This window comes from Malus sylvestris, chromosome 6 (assembly GCF_916048215.2).
Source record: "Malus sylvestris chromosome 6, drMalSylv7.2, whole genome shotgun sequence".
Taxonomy (NCBI): Eukaryota; Viridiplantae; Streptophyta; class Magnoliopsida; order Rosales; family Rosaceae; genus Malus; species Malus sylvestris.
In genome coordinates this window covers 6,121,478-6,136,118 of record NC_062265.1, presented here as the reverse complement: position 1 = coordinate 6,136,118, position 14,641 = coordinate 6,121,478, and the positions used below count along the sequence as shown (strand labels likewise).

General features: G+C 37.5%; 1 long non-coding RNA gene across 2 annotated transcripts; it reads left to right on the top strand.

Annotated features, from left to right (window-relative positions):
- The first annotated feature begins 8,557 nt into the window (after positions 1 to 8,557).
- LOC126625301 (uncharacterized) lies at positions 8,558 to 11,998 on the top strand. 2 transcript variants are annotated; one of them, XR_007624377.1, is made up of 6 exons: positions 8,558 to 8,915; positions 9,024 to 9,065; positions 9,428 to 9,461; positions 9,775 to 9,885; positions 10,205 to 10,288; positions 10,954 to 11,998. It is a non-coding gene; the product is annotated as an uncharacterized LOC126625301 (long non-coding RNA). The 2 variants fall into 2 exon arrangements; XR_007624378.1 differs by lacking the exon at positions 9,428 to 9,461 and having other exon boundaries at positions 8,560 to 8,915.
- The last annotated feature ends 2,643 nt before the right edge of the window (positions 11,999 to 14,641 follow it).

Below are 14,641 nucleotides of genomic sequence, written 5' to 3'. Positions count from 1 at the left end.
TCTATATATATGTATATGCATATTATGTACCTATGTATGTACTACAATTATGTGCCGAGACATTTTGTACCAAAACTTATGTACCGACATATACGTACCAAAACTTGTGTTGATACAATTGTACTGAAATTTATGTACCGATACATTCGTATCAAAACATAAGTACTGAAACATTTGTACCGAAACATATGTACCTATGCAATCGTACCGAAGTTTATGTACTGATGTATCGTATCGAAACTTTTATACTGGTGCAATCGTACCGAAACTTATGTGTTGATACTTTCGTACCAATGAGATTTTTTTTTAATTTTATATAAATATTAAAAAAAATTGTATTGTTGTTGACTTTTTTTAATTATAAGAAATTGAATTTTAATAAGTTTTATCTATTTATATGATTGAAGCGCAAAAAAAATATATTAATTAAAGACGAACATACATTTTCGAATGGTAAGTTATAAATAATAATGTGCTATAAATACTTAAATATGTTAGGTTTTAATAATAGGATTTAAATTAGATTCACAAAACCATCCAGATTACAATCTAAAAAATCTTATTTAAGCCCTAAAATCTAAAAGTCCCTATAACTATTGTAAGAGTTAATATAAGAAGTTAAAAACATAGGGACTCATAAAGTTCCAGCAGCACGGGTACTTATATGTGTTTGATCCTCTTCGGCAAGTTTGGCCAATCCAAAGTCCGATATCTTTGGGCTAAGATGTCTATCAAGCACATGTTCGTAGCATTGATATCTCTATGAATAATCTTCAAGCTTGATTCCCTTTTGCTACACCAACATATATCTTATGCTTCGTTTGCTAATCCAACTTCAACTGACTTTCTTCCGCCCCTTCAGTTTGTCAAGTTAATCAAAATCAGTCATAATTCGGGGAATAAAATTTATTATACCATATGCATGGACCAAAGCAAATAAAGTGATGCTTACTAAATAAAGCATGGGTAACATTATTGTTTTCCTTGTACTTGTAAACAAGGTATAATTGATTTCCTTCAATACAGCATTCATATAGGTTTACAAGATGCAGGTGTTGCAAAGCAAAAATGATACATATATTCACGATTTCCTTGCTTTAATTTGGAAGAAAGCTGCTTAATAACTATTATGGTTTCATTTGCCAAGATGTGTTGCATTTGACTAAGATAGTTAAAACAAATCTATTCATAAGGGAGAAATTAATCATAATTAGGATGACTATTATTAATCCAATTAGAAGAAAAAAAATTATATCATTTCGAAGAATATCATGAAGAGTTGTAGATGAATCATTCTATGGCCCTTCAATTGACTCAGCGCCCCTCTCAAACAGAACTAGAAAAGTTTCTTCATCGTTGGCTCCATCTGATTACTTGATGAGGGATTGGCATCTAATATGAACTCTTAAACAGTAGTCTTGTCTTAAAACATGCTCATAATTGCATACATAGTAGCCCTAAGCTTTGAAGTGGTATTACAGTAATGGATAGCCACATTGATTGTAGCCATCATCTCTTCATTGTTGAATTCTAAGTCCATCCTTGTGTCACGGGCCGCATGTTAAAAACAAAGAAAATGCCCAAGACATCATATATCTAAGCCCATGAAGCCTTGTCTTCATGGAAGCTTCTGGAACGTCCCGGAGAAATCAAGAACGTGGCGGAGCATTCAAGATAATCTAGGGCATTCCGGAACATTCCACACAAGTGTACATATTTAAGCCTCACCTAGAATAATCTAGATTAGGCAAGTTGTATCTAGAACTATGCTAGATATTTTTTGGATGTAAGTAGGGGATTCTAGAACCCTCCATTGAGGAGGTGACTTAGGCCTATAAATAGGAGGTAAGGCCATTTGGCCAAAGCATCCAAGAGTTGAAAGCAATTGTAAAGCTCTCTTAAGTTTCAATACAAACTTCTTTTCTCCCATCTTCTAAGTGATTTTAGCATTCTCCAAGCTATCTTAGCTTTCTTTGTGATTCGATCCGGGGAAGCGAGGCTTCGAAGGCTTACTTAGCTTGTTCATCGAGGTATTCAAGTCTAAGTGCCGCACGGGCGGAAGGCTTAAAGAGTCATCCCGTGACAGCTGGTATCAGAGCCAAGCTCGTGAATCACTTGAAGGAAAGTAGGATATGGCAAGTGGAGAGATGGTGTCCGGAGTCTCCGACCTAAGGGAGCGTACTGCCGAGGTCCAAGACGTCGCCAAGAGCAAGCCAAAGTTAAAGGACTTGCAAGCATCGATGGAGACCATGGAAGAGCGACTCGAGAAGGTGGAACGAACCATACTCGAGTTCGATACTCGACTTGATGAGGACGTTGTCGACAAGGAGGAAATCCAAACCATGGTGGACAATGGTAAGGATGAACTGCGTGGCTTGGTGGAAGGGCTACGAGATGAGCTCCTTGGCGCTCTCAACACCATGGCAGACAAGATGCAGAGGGAAGTCCAGGTTCACCTTGACAACATAGAGGCAAGGTTTGTGGCGCTTCAAGAAGAGATAAAGGACACAAGGGAACTTAAGGGAGATGTGGCGTTTTGTAAAGAAGCAGTCGTGAAGCAATTCGTGCAAGGGTCGAGGGAAATCAAGGCGTTGGACTCCAAGGTAATCGACTCCTTTAAACCCAAATCCTATAATGGGAAGAGGGAAGCAAAGGAGCTCGACACATTCGTGTGGAACGTGGAGCGATACTTCAAGTACCTAAAGCTTGAAGATGACGAGTCCAAAATCTCAACGGCAACCATGTTCTTAGCTGACAATGCCCTTATGTGGTGGCGTCGCCGAAGCATGGAGATTGAGCAAGGTACGTTCTCTCTCACCACTTGGGATGAATTTAAGAAAGATCTTATGTTGCACTTCTATCCCCAAAATGCCAAGTACGAAGCCAAGGAGAAACTAAGGTGGCTCAAGCAAACGGGGAGCGTCAAAGACTATGTCAACGCCTTCGTGAGCTTGTTATTCTAGGTGCCCAACATGTTAGAGGAAGACAAGCTCATGTACTTCATGAGTGGACTGCAAAATTGGGCAAAACTCAAACTACAAAGGAGGCACGTGCAAACATTGTCTGATGCCATTGCCGCCGCTGAATCCTTGATTGAGTTTAAATCAAGCCACCAAGGTGATTCCAAGTCCACGGGGAAGAGGGGTAACCATGAGAGAAGTGGGGGAGAACACAAGCCGAAGGACAAGGCCGAGACAAGCAAACCGAAGGAGAAGAAAGCCGATAAGCATGACAAAGGCAAAGGTAAGTCTTGGCAACCCACTTGTTACCTATGCGACGGCCCTCACATGATGCGAGATTGCCCACAAAAGAAGGCCCTTAAGGCCATGGCCTTCAAGGAGGACAAGGCCGAGGAGAGTAACGATGCAACGATGGGATGCATCCGTCTACTGAATGCCATCCAGACAACCCTCCCACAACTTAAGGCTCAAGTTGGGGGAGGATCATTGTTCGTCGACGTCAAGACTGGTGACAAGACGACACGTGTGTTGGTGGACACGGGAGCAACACACAACTTCATGACGTCGGAGGAAGCCGCAAGGCTTGGCCTCCGAGTCACAAAGGAGCCCGGTAGCGTGAAGACGGTAAATTCCGCTGCCACCCCCATTGTTGGAGTTGCGCGCAATGTACAAGTAGACATCGGCACATGGAAGGGAAAGATCGACTTCACCGTAGTCAAGATGGACGACTATGGCGTAGTCATTGGGTTAGAGTTCATGGACAAGGTACGAGCCTTTCCCATTCCCTTCTACAATATTTTCTGTATCCTGGCCGACGGAAGTCAACCTTGCTTGGTGCCATTGGAAAGGCAAGCCAAGAAGTGTACCCAGCACTTGTCGGCAATTCAATTTGCCAAGTCTTGGAAGAAAGGCGAGGCCACATTTCTTGCAACCCTAATGTTGAATGAAAGGGAGGAGAAGCACGGGCCTTTGCCGAAACAAGTGGAAGACGTCCTTGTGGAGTTTGCGGACGTGATGCCTAAGGAACTGCCAAAGAAGTTGCCACCAAGGAGAGAGGTCGACCATGCGATTGAGTTGGAGCCTGGTGCTAAGCCCCCCTCCAAATCACCTTATAGGATGTCGCCACCCGAGTTGGAGGAATTGAGGAAGCAACTCAACGAGCTACTTGATGCTGGCTACATCCAACCCTCCAAGTCCCCATATGGTGCACCCGTATTGTTCCAACGCAAGAAAGAAGGTAGCCTAAGGTTGTGCATCGACTATAGAGCATTGAACAAGATTACCATCAAGAACAAGTACCCACTTCCGTTGATCGCCGACTTATTCGATCAACTTGGTGGAGCAAGGTACTTCACAAAGTTAGATCTTCGATCGGGATACTACCAAGTGAGGATAGCCCCTGGAGACGAATCGAAGACGGCGATGGTGACTAGATATGGATCGTTCGAGTATAAAGTCATGCCATTTGGTTTGACCAATGCCCCCGCAACATTCTGCACATTGATGAACAAGGTATTCCATCCTTATCTTGACAAGTTTGTCGTGGTTTACATTGATGATATCGTTGTCTATAGCAAGACATTGGAGGAGCACGTCAAGCACTTGCGCATAGTGTTCAAGACCCTTCGGGAGCATGAACTCTATGTCAAGAAGGAGAAATGCTCCTTTGCCACAAAAGAAGTAGAATTTCTTGGCCACAAGATAAAGGAGGGGAAACTCATGATGGAAAAGGGCAAGATCAAGGCCATTCAAGAGTGGGAACCGCCGACCAAGGAACCAACACTACGATCCTTTCTGGGGCTAGCCAACTACTATCGGAGATTCATAAAAGGGTATTCAGCCATAGCAGCACCCTTAACAGACCTTCTTAAGAAGAACAAGGCATGGGAATGGACGGAACGGTGTCAAGAGGCCTTTGAGAGGTTGAAGAAAGCCCTAATGGAAGAGCCTGTACTAAGGTTGCCCGACCTTAGCAAGCCATTCGAGTTGCACACTGATGCTTCCGACTTTGCCATAGGAGGAGTGTTGATGCAAGAGGGACATCCGATAGCCTATGAAAGTCGCAAGCTGAACAATGCCGAGAAGAGGTACACGACCCATGAAAAGGAGATGACCGTCATCATCCATTGCCTTAGAGTTTGGACGCATTACTTGCTTGGTACCCCATTCATCATCAAGACGGACAATGTTGCCACTAGCTACTTTCAGACCCAACAAAAGCTCACACCTAAGCAAGCAAGGTGGCAAGAGTTCTTAGCGGAGTTTGATTACAAGCTAGAGTACAAGCAAGGAAAGGAGAACGTGGTGGCCGATGCTCTAAGTAGACGAGTAGAGTTAATGGCTACGGTACTCAAGCCGCAAAGTCATCTCTTGGGCCGTGTCCGAGAAGGTTTATCACATGACGTCCAAGCCAAGAACATTGTAGAGTTTGTCAAGGAAGGGAAGACAAGAAGGTTTTGGCTTGAGGACGGCTTGCTATACACCAAGGACAAGCGGATCTACATCCCAAAGTGGGGAAGCTTAAGGAAAGAAATCCTTAAGGAGTGCCATGACTCAATGTGGGCAGGACATCCTGGCACTCACCGCACGTTGGCTTTGGTGAGCGATGCTTATTATTGGCCACAAATGCGGGATGATGTAGATTCATACGTGAAGACTTGTCTTGTGTGCCAACAAGACAAAGTGGAACAAAGGCAACCGGGAGGACTGTTGGAACCACTTCCCACCCCATCAAGACCATGGGAGTGTTTAACCATGGATTTCATCACACATTTGCCCAAGTCTGATGGATGTGGATCTATCTTCGTCGTGGTCGATAGATTCACAAAGTATGCCACTTTCATACCCGCACCTGTGGAGTGCACAGCCGAAGTAGCTGCACGCTTGTTTCTAAAGCACGTGGTGAAGTATTGGGGTGTCCCGAGGAGCATAGTCAGCGATCGAGATGCTCGCTTCACGGGAAGATTTTGGAAGGAGCTATTCAAGCTGCTTGGCTCAAAGTTAGACTTCTCCACAGCTTTTCATCCCCAAACTGATGGACAAACGGAGCGGGTTAATGCATTGTTGGAGACTTATTTGCGGCACTATGTTAGTGCCAATCAACGAGATTGGGCTAAGTTACTTGATGTTGCCCAATTCTCTTATAACTTGCAACGTTCGGAGTCGACGGGGAAAAGTCCATTCGAGTTGGCTATAGGGCAACAACCCTTGACCCCGAACACGATCGTGACTGGCTACACGGGGAATAGTCCAGCCGCTTTCAAAACCGCTAAGGAGTGGCAATTAGCCCACGAACTTGCTCGAGCTCATTTGGAGAAGGCTTCAAAGAAGATGAAGAAATGGGCGGATCGCAAGCGAAGGAATGTGGAGTTCCAAACTGGCGACCAAGTCTTTGTGAAGCTCAATGCGTCTCAGCACAAGAGTACTCGTGGCTTGCATAAGAGCTTGTTGCGGAAATATGAGGGACCATTCCCTATCATCAAGAAGGTTGGTAAAGCCGCGTATGTTGTGGAACTCCCACCCCGCCTCAAGTTTCACCCGGTGTTCCATGTGAGCAACTTGAAGCCTTATCATGCAGACAATGAGGAACCAAGCCGAGGTGAGTCTCATCGAGCACCCCCTTTGATGACGGAGGCATTTGACAAAGAAGTGGAGAGCATTGAAGCCAAGCGTGTCGTGGTACGACCAAGACAACCAAAGCATGTGGAGTACTTTGTCAAATAGAAGGGGCTACCATACTCCGAAGCAACATGGGAGAAGAAGACGTCCTTATGGCAATATAAGGACTTGATTCAGACATTCGAGAGGCAAGAGTCGACGAGGACGTCGACGGCTTAAGTGGGGGAGGATGTCACGGGCCGCATGTTAAAAACAAAGAAAATGCCCAAGACATCATATATCTAAGCCCATGAAGCCTTGTCTTCATGGAAGCTTCTGGAACGTCCCGGAGAAATCAAGAACGTGGCGGAGCATTCAAGATAATCTAGGGCATTCCGGAACATTCCACACAAGTGTACATATTTAAGCCTCACCTAGAATAATCTAGATTAGGCAAGTTGTATCTAGAACTATGCTAGATATTTTTTGGATGTAAGTAGGGGATTCTAGAACCCTCCATTGAGGAGGTGACTTAGGCCTATAAATAGGAGGTAAGGCCATTTGGCCAAAGCATCCAAGAGTTGAAAGCAATTGTAAAGCTCTCTTAAGTTTCAATACAAACTTCTTTTCTCCCATCTTCTAAGTGATTTTAGCATTCTCCAAGCTATCTTAGCTTTCTTTGTGATTCGATCCGGGGAAGCGAGGCTTCGAAGGCTTACTTAGCTTGTTCATCGAGGTATTCAAGTCTAAGTGCCGCACGGGCGGAAGGCTTAAAGAGTCATCCCGTGACACTTGGATCCACTAGGTTCATCAATTTCCTTTCCGATTTGAGAACATGTGTCTTACAATATGAAAGGAACAAAATAACTTATGTATCTTAAAAAATAACATAAACTTTCAACAAAGAAGAATATAAAAAAATAAAAAATAAAAAATAAAAAATAAAAAAAACTCTATGTTATAGTAAAAAACATCAACAAAATCAAAATTGAAATTCCATTGGGAAGTTACCTAATAAAGAGTATAAAATCTTTTTGCATTTTGAGTTGAGTTCTTCTTCTCACTAATAACCTCTAGTAGAATAATTACAAAGCTATAAACATCTGTTTTATTAGTCAAATGACCCTAAATTTCATATTCTAACGTCATTTATCAACTACAAAATTATGAAATCAAGATATCAATACAATAGTTATAGACACGCCATAATATAACTATTAGAAAATTCTATTTCAATCATTGAAGAAGATTACTTTTAGAATAAAACTGTGTATAAGATTAAAAACTAACTTTAGTCATTGCCATTTAATTGTAACAATCAAATATAAATTAAGTTATAATAATTATTGAGCTTTTGTATGTAGGTTATATATTGATCCTACAAACAATAAAATATTATTTGCCAATTATTATTAAGTTCCTAGAATAAAAAAGCCATATATATATATATATATATATATCATATATCCTTCATTGTGCGTAAATTTCTCTATATATATGTCTATGCATATTATGTACCTATTTATGTACTACAATTATGTGTTGAGACATTTTGTACCAAAACTTATGTACCGATATATTCGTACAAAAACTTGTGTCGATGCAATTGTACTGAAATTTATGTACCGATACATTCGTACCGAAGCATAAGTACCGATACATTTGTACAGTAACTTATGTACCGATGTAATTGTACCAAAACTTTGTGTTGATACTTCCGTACCAAATGAGGTTATATATATATATATATATTATTTGTTTGTTATATTGTTGTTGACTTTTTTTAATTATAAGAAATTTATTTTTAACAAATTATATATACTAAAACTCAGTTTCTGAACACTGTTCATTAACAGTGATTTGACGAAATTGCCCCTTAGTTTCTTCTTGATCACCTGTTGTGTGGCCTCTTTTACACAGTGAAATGACCACTTTGTCCTCGCTGGCCACGTGTTCTTCATTGATGGCCTTTCCTGTTGGATTTCTCTGCTGTTTCATTCTCTGCCTTCCATTTCCTGCAATCGCTTTTTTTTCTTTTCTGCTCCACGTCTACACGTGTTGGTCATCGCGGAAAGAAAAGGGCATCCCTCATCGCCGACGAAAGCAGTGGAAAAACCATTTGCTTCCATTCGCCGATCTTACAAAGGGCATCCCCCATCGCCGTTCTCGAGTTCTTTTCTTATTTGTGTGCCAATTGTGGTGCTCTCTCTTGGGGTTTCTATACGCATTGGTCATCTGGAAGGGAAAGAAAAATCTGTGCAACTGGGGTCTCTCTCTCATTCCACTTTGTGTAATTCCACTTTTCTAAAAAAAAAAATTCCAAAATTGGCTCTCCAGGACTGGAAGTGGAAGTATGAGGTACCCTTTTCTTTTTTCGGTATTTTTTTGTTTAATTTCTTTATTTCATGCATGGTGGATTTCTCTTTGGTGATTATTGAATTGCTTATATATTTGCTTGGTATTTAGGATGATCTAATTTTTCTGGCTTTTCAAGAGCAGCGGCATGAGGTACACATTTTTTTTTTCTTTTTCTGGTTTTTCTTTTTTTAATTTTCTAATTTTTATGTAATGGATGGAGGTGGATTCTCTGAGTATTCCTGGGATGGTGAGAAATTAGAGCTCATCTGGGGCCAGATCCATTTGGATTTTGGTGTCTAATTGGAGGAAAATAAAATAAAATAAAATTGGGGTTTGTAGTGATTTGGTGTTTGGTTTTATTTAATTTTTATTCTTGCATGTTTGCTTTTTCTGATTTTTCACTGTTTGTTTTGTTAGTTGAAGATTACGGTGTTCGATTGATTTCAAAGGGCTGAGTTGTTAATTTGCCCTTTATTTATTCATGTTATTTTATGAATGCTTGCATAATATAGTTAAAGATTACAGTGTTCGATTGATTTCAATGGGGTGAGTTGTTAATTTGTCCCCTATTTATTCATGTTATTTTATGAATGCTTGCATAATCTGTATCTCATTTCACTAACTCTTTGGGTGTATTTTTGATAAATTGTCACTGTTTTTTTTTTTTTTGTTAATTTTTAAGTCTCTGTGTTTGTTGTTTACCCCAGAATTTGGACATCAATTTGTTCTGTTTTCTTGGTGGTTTGATGCGTTTTATGTTGTGTTTTTCGGTCAATTGACTCAGTTCATATGATTATTTTTCATGGTTTCCATGCCATATTGGTTGAATTTATTTTAACCATATTTATTTTTGTTGCAGCCATATCTCATATAAACAACAAGTGAAAGGTTTACAGGACATTAACCAATTACTTGGGCTATTAGTTCCTTTACTTTGTGATGTCCCTGGTGTGAGTAAAAAAATGTTCAGGTACTTTATAGTTAGGAAGATTTAACGATGCCTTTTCTATGTGCTTTACTTTATTATGTTTTGATAAACCAAGGTTCAGCAACAGGTTACTGAAATTATCACTTAAATATATAGCCTCCACCACAAAATAATTTCCTAAGAAATATGTAGTACTTTGTCTTCTGGGTTAGTGTTCTCTAATTTAGATTAGACATTAGGGCGAGCTTCGTAAGGTTTCTTTTCTTGATATACCTCATTTTTTTACTCATTGTTTTTCTTTTTGGAATTTTTGATTTACGGATAAATTCCACATTTAAATTCTCTTTTTGTGATCCTGCAGATTTTGTCTCTGTAATCAGATGGTTGATATCACTGATTGATTTCATTGTTCTTCACTTTCAAGAAGCATCGGTGTTTATTGAAGGTATATAATCCGTTTAGACATTTAGTTTCTCTTTTCTGTTAAACTTTTGTTGCTGCCTCCCCCCCTCCCTTTTTTCCGTTTTTATCCACTTCTCTTTCACTTTTGTGCAACCCATTGTCCTCAGTTTATAATCTTTCGTTGGATAATCTGATCGCCCAATCTATTCTCAAGCGATATCTTTGGTTTTAAACTGTTCTAATCAGTTTAATCTTTAGATTGTTCAATGTTAACCCCAACATTTTATTTTCGTTCTATACCCATTGGAACCAAACTTAATTGGCGCTAAAAACGTAAAAAGCCTTTAACTATACCATGAATGCAATGTTAGCCAGTAAATAATTATAAAAGTAACTTCGTCATGGGCTATAATCATTTCCAGCATCGTTCCATTGTTACCAACCTTTAAAATAAAATTTAGCATCAGTATGCTTTACCTCTCTATTTCAATCTTAACCACTAGCAGCTACAATTTTGTATTAATCACCGTTATCGATTGTTCTTAACATATGATCATTAGATCCCAATATGTCAACCGTCGTTTTCCCTACCTTATCATATGTGAAACGATTATATTTGCACTCACTTTTATTCATTGGAAACAATATTTATGTCTCTCTCTATATCCAATTCTTGGTGCAAAATGTTTACAATTTGATCTGTTTCAGGTTCCTACAGCCAAATTGGAATCAATCTGAAAGAACTGTGTCTATTCGCCGTCTTCAAGCTATAATCACTCTCAACTTTTAATTTCTTTTTCAACATTTTTTCATTTTGCATTTCTAAAAAAACCTTTATTCAATAGATACTGATATGGTCACTTATGGCATTAAAAAACTTCATCTTTTTTGTCAATATTTAAGTTTTTCTTATTTTTCTTCATGAACCAGGTTAGCCCATAACTCTGTAACCATCCACATGTATAACTTATCCATTTTTATCATTGTGGTATCAATACAAATTTACTCTTATTTTTTGAGGTGGGATTGGTCTTAAACACACAAGAACCAAAATGTAATTGATCCCATTGTTCTGTACACAAAAATTCCATCGACCCAAAAACCTCACATGGAAAACAAACGTTTTCACCTCTTTTTTTTTTCCTGCTTCTCCTTAGTTTTAACCTAATTTTTTTCATTTTTTTTCACAGCATTTTTTCCTTCATGATTAGGTTTAGCACACAGTTTTTAAACCTGTTAAACCATATTCGTTTTAAGTGTTTTGCTTCGGATTTGTGATTGATATCAACTTGGTCAGGTTTTCATTACTTGCAAAGCATGTTTAGAGTAATGCCTTTAAATTGTGTCAATTTTTCAATGAAAAGTCTTGAATGCCTTGACATTTATCCATTGGATAAATTCATTACATTCTTTTGGGTGAAACACTAAAGGTCCCATACGCCAGTCTCTCTTTTATCATCATTAGTAAACTATCTTATCATTTTCAACCCAACTTCAGCAGTCCGCATTTACTAATGAAATGATTGTTTGTTGACAGTTTGAGTCGAGTACCTCTAGAAAATATCTATGCATGGACCACTACTGTAACACGTTCTCAACCGATGAACTTCAAACTATGGTGCGTATCGCGTCATTTTGCCTTCCTCCCTATTTATTCAGCTATTACATATCCAATTGTATTGATTCCTACAGAACAATGTTTACTTTTCTCGGCAACCTCTTTACAATGTTTTACAATTTCTTTCTTGCTACATTATAATAGAAATCTGAAGTACAAAGTCAATTTTAAAACCTAATATCTATCTATTTTCTTAGTATAAAAACCTAATATCTATCTATGTTCTTCTTTGTACCAGAAATTTTTTCATTACAACAGTATAGAACCGCAGCAACGCGCGGGCAGCCTAGCTAGTTTTATCTATTTATATGATTGAAGCACAACAAAATATATTAATTATGGACGAATAGACATTTCGAATGGTAGGTTAAAAATAATAATGTGCTATAAATACTTAAATACGGTAGGTTTTAATAATAGGACTTAAATTAGATTTATAAAACCATCCAGATTAAAATCTTAAAAAAAATCTTATTAAGCCCTAAAATCTAAAAGTCCCTATAACTATTGTAAGAGCAAATATAAGAAGTTAAAAACATAGGGACTCATAAAGTTCCAACAATATAGGTGCTTGTATGTGTTTTATCCTCTTCGGCAAGTATGGCCAATCCAAAGTCCGATATCTTTAGGTCAAGATGTCTATCAAGCACATGTTAGTAGCATTGATATCTCTATGAATTATCTTCGAGCTTGATTCCCTTTTTCTACACCAACATATATCTTATGCCTCGTTGGCCAATCCAACTTCAACTGACTTTCTTCCACCCCTTCAGTTTGTCAAGTTAATCAAAATCAGTCATAATTTGGGCCACAAAATTTCTTATACCATATGCATGGACCAAAGAAAATGTAGGCATACAAAAATGATGCTTACTAAATAAAGCATGGGAAACATTATTGTTTTCCATGTACTTGTAAACAAGGTATAATTGATTTCCTTTAATACAACATCCGTATAGGTTTACAAGATGTGGGTGTTGCAAAGCAAAAATGATACATATATCATTTACAAATTCACAATTTCCTTGCTTTGATTTGGAAGAAAGTTGCTTAATAGCTATCATATTTTCATTTGTCAGGATGCATTGCATTTGACTAAGATAGTTAAAACAAATCTAATCACAAGGGAGAAATTAATCATAATTAGGATGACTATTATTAATCCAATTAGAAGAAGAAAAAAAAATTATTCATTTCGAAGAATATCATGAAGAGTTGTAGATGAATGATTATATGGCCTTTCAATTGATTCAGCTCCCCCTCTCAAACAGAATTAGAAAAGTGTCTTCACCGTTGGCTCCATCTCATTACTTGACGAGGGATTGACATCTAATATGAACTCTTAAACAGTAGCCTTTTCTTCAAACATGCTTACAACTACATACATGGTAGCCCTAAGCTTTGAAGTGGAATTACAGTAAAGGATAGCCACGTTGATTGTAGCCATCATCTCTTCATTGTTGAATTCTGAGCCCAACCTTGGATCCACTAGGTTCATCAATTTCCTTTCCGATTTGAGAAGATGTGCCTAACAATATGAAAGGAACAAAAAAACTTATGTATTTTAAAAAAATAACGTGAACTTTCAACATAGAAGAATATAAAAAATAAAAAACTTCTTTGTAATAGTAAAAAACATCAACAAAATCAAAATTAAAATTCCATTGGGAAGTTACCTAATAAAGAGTATAAAATCCTTTTGCATTTTGAGTTGAGTTCTTCTTCTCACTAATAACCTCTCGTATAATAATGCCGAAGTTGTAAACATCTGTTTTTAAGTCAAATAACCCTAAATTTCATATTCTAACGTCATTTATCCACTACAAAATTATGAAATCACGATATCAATACAATAGTTATAGACATGCCGTAATATAACTATTAGAAAATTATATTTCAATCAGTGAAGAAGATTACTTTTAGAATAAAACCGTATATAAGATTAAAAACTAACTTTAGTCCTTGCCATTTAATTGTAACGATCAAATATAAATTAAGTTGTAATAATTTTTGGGTTTTTGTATGTAGGTTATATATTGATCCTTACAAACAATAAAATATTATTTGACAATTATTATTAAGTTTCCAGAATGAAAAAAACCATATATATATATATCATATATCCTTCATTGTGTGTAAATTTCTCTATATATATGTATATGCATATTATGTACCTATGTATGTACTACAATTATGTGCCGAGACATTTTGTACCAAAACTTATGTACCGACATACACGTACCAAAACTTGTGTTGATACAATTGTACTGAAATTTATGTACCGATACATTCGTATCAAAACATAAGTACTGAAACATTTGTACCGAAACATATGTACCTATGCAATCGTACCGAAGTTTATGTACTGATGTATCGTATCGAAACTTTTATACTGGTACAATCGTACCGAAACTTATGTGCTGATACTTTCGTACCAATGAGATTTTTTTTTAATTTTATATAAATATAAATTTTTTTTGTATTGTTGTTGACTTTTTTTAATTATAAGAAATTGAATTTTAATAAGTTTTATCTATTTATATGATTGAAGCGCAAAAAAAATTATTAATTAAAGACGAACATACATTTTCGAATGGTAAGTTATAAATAATAATGTGCTATAAATACTTAAATATGGTAGGTTTTAATAATAGGATTTAAATTAGATTCACAAAACCATCCAGATTACAATCTAAAAAATCTTATTTAAGCCTTAAAATCTAAAAGTCCCTATAACTATTGTAAGAGTTAATATAAGAAGTTAAAAACATAGGGACT